General features: G+C 37.6%; 1 long non-coding RNA gene across 2 annotated transcripts; it reads right to left on the bottom strand.

Annotated features, from left to right (window-relative positions):
- Positions 1–925: 925 nt before the first annotated feature.
- On the bottom strand, positions 926–5322 carry LOC121812118. 2 transcript variants are annotated; one of them, XR_006052875.1, is made up of 5 exons: positions 4568–5322; positions 3352–3428; positions 2643–2737; positions 1432–1593; positions 926–1165 (listed from the first exon to the last, which is right to left on the bottom strand). It is a non-coding gene; the product is annotated as an uncharacterized LOC121812118 (long non-coding RNA). The 2 variants fall into 2 exon arrangements; XR_006052876.1 differs by having other exon boundaries at positions 926–1593.
- Between the last annotated feature and the right edge of the window lie 704 nt (positions 5323–6026).

The following is a 6026-nucleotide window of genomic DNA, read 5'->3' as shown; positions in this document are numbered from 1 at the left end:
TGTTTAGTATGTTAATGCTTGGTAAACTTCTGGGCTTAATCGTTCATCTGACATTCTAATTGGGAGTTTGTGAATTGGTTACATTGATGCTCTCACACTTTTTATTCTTCTGCCAGGTCTTGTTGGTTCACGTCGCAGCCAAACAGCCTCTAGTCCAGGGGTGGGCAATCTCAGTCCACGAGGGCCGGTGTCCCTGCAGGTTTTAGATCTCACCTTGGGTCAACACACCTGAATCACATGATTAGTTCGTTACCAGGCCTCTGGAGAACTTCAGGACATGTTGAGGAGCTAATTTAGCCATTTAAATCAGCTGTGTTGGTTCGAGGACACATCTAAAACCTGCAGGGACACCGGCCCTCGTGGACTGAGATTGCCCACCCCTGCTCTAGTCCTTCTCGACCACGAACAGAGCAATGGATTCACCAGCTTCAGAATATATTTGACAAACTACAGATTTTCATGTTTAATTCAATGTCAGCATAGTGATGGTGCTTCTTTTGAAAGAAGTTACGAGGCCGGACTGCAATCCTAAAGCCCTCAACATTTTAAGGGATTTGACAAGATAATAAATGGCTGAAGCGTATTGTTCTGCAGGACACTGCGCTCTGGTTTGTCCGACGCAGTACAGTCAAACAATATATAATGACCTGAGCTGTAACCTCATTTGCTTCTGCAAGAATACTAAGGTAACTGTAAGGTAAAACATAGATAACACAAATATTTAAGAATAACCAAGTGAATAAACTAATTTTAACAATTATCTTTACAGCCCTTTCCCTTTTGAAATGAATACAATGATGTTAATATATATTTTAAATTATTACAGACAAAAAGTAGTAAAACAAGTTTATAAACTCATCATAAAGGTTTGTAAATACTAGTTTCACCATGGATTAAAAACACACAAAAATATGACTCTTAGATGTCCAAGAAAGGCAATGTAATATTTTATTTATAATACAGTACTTTGTTAAGCCAGCTGTACTAGCAAGCACAGTGAGCTATGAAACTTCACTATAATAAAAGCACTCACAAGCTACACTATAGTATAAACAGGAAAGACACTGAACAGCCTAAAAGCTCCGTGTAATCAGAGAGCAGACCATGTCCTCCCCTCAGCTCTCATTCACAGCGTGTTGTTGCATACCGGGGAAAATGTCCAGCACTATAATTAAATGCACCACAGTTGAATACAACAAGCAGACAAACTACTAATAAAAGATATTTTTTAAAAAACCAACAATAAATGGAAATTTATAGTCTTACAGAAAATATTTAGAAACACTTTTCCTTAAAATAGTAAGTATTCTTTATACTAGATCATATATATGGCTTCAGAGATATATATAAGAGTAAACATGTGTTATGTTGGTTTTTTTCCTCTACCGCTGTCAGTCATGCGACCTTGATCAGCCTGCATAATGGACTCACAAAGTTGGAAGTCAGTCACGTGTCACCCTGGCATCCTCCTGCAGCAGCCTGTGAACTCAGCCTCTTCAGCTCCTGCCTGCTTGCTGCACTCTCAAACCTGAAGCCCTCTATGACCAAGGTCTCTCCGTCCTCCTCTATGCTGGCCCGACACTCCTGCTGATTCTGTCACAACAACAACAACATGCACACAAGGCTGTGCTGTGCACACTATGCCTCAGCACATAAAATAATAACAAGGTCATTTGTGCATCCTTTGTGCTTTGTTAACAGCTGCAATAGACAGAAGCTGCGCATTCATTTATGTGTTTTCTAGTGTGTGTGTGCGTGCGTACACACACTATTATATCTGTCCTGTGAGAAAAATTATTTATAGGGAGTCCTCACTCCTGCTAATTAGGTTCTAGAGGTAGAACCCTGGAGCTCAAATTTTATTTTTGTGAGACTGAACAGTCTCTCATGGATCGCTGGTCGTCTTGTTTCCTGAAACGATTGGGCCAATCGTTACATTTGTAGGTGGGGCTGAGGCTGGCAACACGTGCGGATGAAATTGATGCAGCTGTCAAGGCTGCTGTAAATCTACTCACTGAAATAACAGCTCCTAAATCAGAACGACATGCATTAAAGATATTATGGTTTAGCAAATAGAATTCTTTTTCTGATTCTGCCCAGTGGTTCTGGCAAAAAGTTTTATTTATCCGTCACCCCCTGTGGCACTTTGGGAAAGAGGTCAGGAGGGTCTAGTCTAGTGCTTAGAGTGCATGGATGGAAGACAATGTAAGAGATGTCCAGAGGCTAAGCCTAAAGTGAAACTAAATGGACTGAAACGGTTAACGTCTGTGTCAAATATATTTTATATTAATGGCAATTCAGATTTACTTTGCATATCCTTTTCTTGCAGCTAAGAAGAGAAATTAACTGGGTTGCTATGCAACTATAGGGAACTCATAACCTGACCACTTGTGACCTTGTTATAACAGAAGTATAGTATCAGCTTCATTAAGTATGATAGAGACAGGATTAAATTAATTAAACAAATAAACCCATTTAAAAACAGAAAGACAGTGGGTTAGAAACAAAGAAGACAAACATTATGTAAACTCAGCCGGGTAAGTTTCCTCAAAGGAATATGGTTGAGATTTGACAAATAAAAATACTTGATTCTGGGCTGACTGTGGTCTGCAGCACAGTCACGTGGTTCACTGTAAACATACCATTCTTTGCTGTCTCTGGTTGGAGAGATCTAACGATGCACACCAATTCATCATCTCTTCAATGTCTCTCATAAGTAACTGAGCTTCTGACAACACTGTAATGACATTGATGCAAATACTCAATAATAGATACCACTACTAATACCCACAATGCTTTTACTAGTTGATTTTTAACAATTTCACTTCGGAAGTCTTTCTAGTCTTACTGACCACTCAGAGCACTTTAGACTACAAGCCACATTTAATCATACAATCATGCAATGCTCTTTGTTCTGTACACTTTAAGCATATTATCTGCCATTCATCTCTGTCTAATTTAGGCTCATCAATTAACCTGACACACAAGTCTTTGAACTGTGGGAGCAAGTTGGAGTATGTGAGGAAACCCACCCAGGAATAGGGATAACATTCAAACGCCACAAAGAAAAAAATATGTAACTGTGTTAGCCTCAAATAAATCCTGATCTCATGGACAGCAAAGAAATCTTTATTTCAATCTAGTGGCCTGTAATAAAGAGAACTCTAATTGTGAGATGTATTTATGATACCACCTCCACTCACGCAGTTACAAACAACACTTGTGTTGCATTATGACAGTTAAATGAATCTTGAGAACATTTTCTTCTTCAAATCACAAAAAAACCCCAAATCTAAACGGATGTTTTTCTGAAAGCGAGTAAAAAATACTGCTAATATATGCTGGGCTTACGCTGACGTGTCTTTGCCATGGAGATCTCAGATTTCTCTTCACATGTCATGTCAGTGATCTTTGCAGCTTCTCTTACACTGCAAAAGACAACATAGCACTTTTAGGACATCTGTGATACAACTGAGCTGATACAGTGAACAGAGAAAAATATACACCTTAATAGTTAATAGGATAATGCACAGTGGAGTACGCCCAACTTCAGAAATCATGAAAACAAATCAGTTAGAAATAAATAAATAAATGGACTGGTACTTAAAAAGCACCTTTCTACTCAACACTTCAAGTACTACTGCAAGTCTCATCCACCTAATCACTCACACATTCGTACAGCAATTTTATATATGCCTAAGCACTTTATAACATTCACAAACACACTCTGATCATGAATCAGAGGTAACTTGGGGTTCAGTATCTTGCCCAAGGATACTTCAGCATGTGGGCTACAGAAATCAGGAATTGAGCAATCAGCTTTCCAACTGATAGATGGTGCGCTCTACCATCTGAGCCACAGCTGCCCATACAATATGTTGATCAAATTCTTATTTTAATCAAACATACACATATACTGCTACTAGCTTTAGATAAAACTCATGAGGGCTAAAACCAATGCTTCTCTCACTTTCCATAAAGCAATTTCAATGTTTACTATGGACCTATTTAAGGTTAAAACCTCTTGATCAGCTTGGCTTAGTCTTTCGGTATGCAGACTAACTAGATCTACTGCTTTAAAAGTATCATGTGAAGGGATTATGAATATCAACCTGTTAAGGCTTGTTATGTAAAACTTTTAATTAGCTGCACTAAACCTATAGAGAATGACTAATATTTAAGATACCTTCAGGACTACACCATCAACTTACCATCAAGTTACCATCAACTGCACTGACAAAATACAAACATCAGTAAGGACGGGCTGCTAGGCATTAGGGAATTGCTTTTTACTAGGTTAACTGCTTGTAAAGACATCACTTTATAAAGAAGTAAATATCGCTATAATTAAAAGAAACACCCACATATAAAAACATGATGTATGTCACAAACGAAAACTTAACAAAAGGTTATCAAGAACCTGAGCAATAAGCTAATGGTAAGGGCTACATTAGCGCTAGCAGCTAATCAGTTTTAGGTACTGTGACAAAAAATGAACCAAACCTGTGTTTTTGTTAACATTAAATATTTATTATTAGTATTATAACTATTTCATTTTCTTGCTTACCCGTTATATTTGGGAATTGTCACTGGAAGATAATCCTAATTTAGGCAAGTGGCAACTAAGGTATACCACAGTATAATGCGCAAAACTGATTTCTATACTGTCATTGGTTTGTCCCTTACTCGACCTTAAATGCCCCGGACCGTTACTGCAATGTCACTTTCTGACCAACAGATGGCACTCTTACAAATACCAAATCTGATTTGACCGCAATCGTACTTCGCGTTCCATACAGTGACGGCCTGTCCCGCATACAAGTGTGGAGTAATACGTGATTAGTGAAAAGAAGGGGTCGTTTGTTTGGTCTGCGTAGTAGAATAAGCTGGGTAAATGAAGACTGTATTTACAGTATTTGTTTCCTTTTTGCTTATTTTTCAAAGGAAATGGCCTTGTGACTTCTGTTATAATTTACTGTATTTGTCTTTATTGTTTTACATGAGGTATTGATTAAACTGAAAACCAACATTTTACAGTATTTTTGTTATAAGATTATGGATGGACAGTGCATATTTACGCTATGCCCAGCTGACTGTGCATTGTGCTATTTGATAGTTAAAGATTCGGCAACCCTAGCTATAACACTCGTGCTACTCGTGAAATAATTGCCTGTTCACTATTACCTTTAAACATGGTTCAGGGCATTACTTGTTTTCTTGCCTGTTTCTTAAGTCATTCTTTAGCTTAACAAGTAGTCCCTGTACTCTTTTGTCCATTTAACACAAAAACACACACACAATAGAGAGCTAATTTTTAATCAATATAAGGACCACAACAACAACATAGCTTGCCATCACCAGTGTGTGAATGTGTGCGTGAATGGGTGGATGACTGGATATGTAAAGCGCTTTGGGGTCCTTAGGGACTAGTAAAGCGCTATATAAATACAGGCCATTTACCATTTACAAGTAAAAATATGTGCCAAGTTTTAGCTTTATCTATTAATATAGTGCCATGAAAAATATACACACACTACCTGATTTCTTTCTTTCCTTTTTTGACATATCTGTGACACTTACCTGTTTCAGATTATATATATTGCATATTACAACAAAAGGTACCTGGAGCAAATACAAACCACATTTTTTAAAGAGTGATTTTAGAAGAAGAAGAAGAAGAAGAAGAAGAAGAAGAAGAAGAAGAAGAAGAAGAAGAAGAGGAGGAGCCACTGGGGGAAAAAAGTGGGCAGGTCTTTTTTTTCTTCTTTTCCAGAATTCTGTGGGGGAAAAAAGTCAGAATTCTAAGTAAGGTTAAAATTCTGAGATTAAAGTCAAAGTTCCATCAGAATTCTGAGAAAAACAAATTCTGGGGAAAAAGTCAGCATTCTGAGAAAGATTATGACTTTAATTTCAGCAAATTTTTGAGATTAAAGTGTGTGTATGCATAGACCACATGTGCATACTGTTGTACACATAAACTCACAGATGTATATGACAACTCAAGTTTGTGGCATTAAATTTGTATT

The sequence above is a fragment of the Haplochromis burtoni genome, unplaced genomic scaffold (genome assembly GCF_018398535.1).
Source record: "Haplochromis burtoni strain Fernald_Lab_line unplaced genomic scaffold, NCSU_Asbu1 Contig_439, whole genome shotgun sequence".
Taxonomy (NCBI): Eukaryota; Metazoa; Chordata; class Actinopteri; order Cichliformes; family Cichlidae; genus Haplochromis; species Haplochromis burtoni.
The sequence above is the reverse complement of the archived record's forward strand: the minus strand, read 5'-3'. Positions and strand labels throughout refer to the sequence as shown.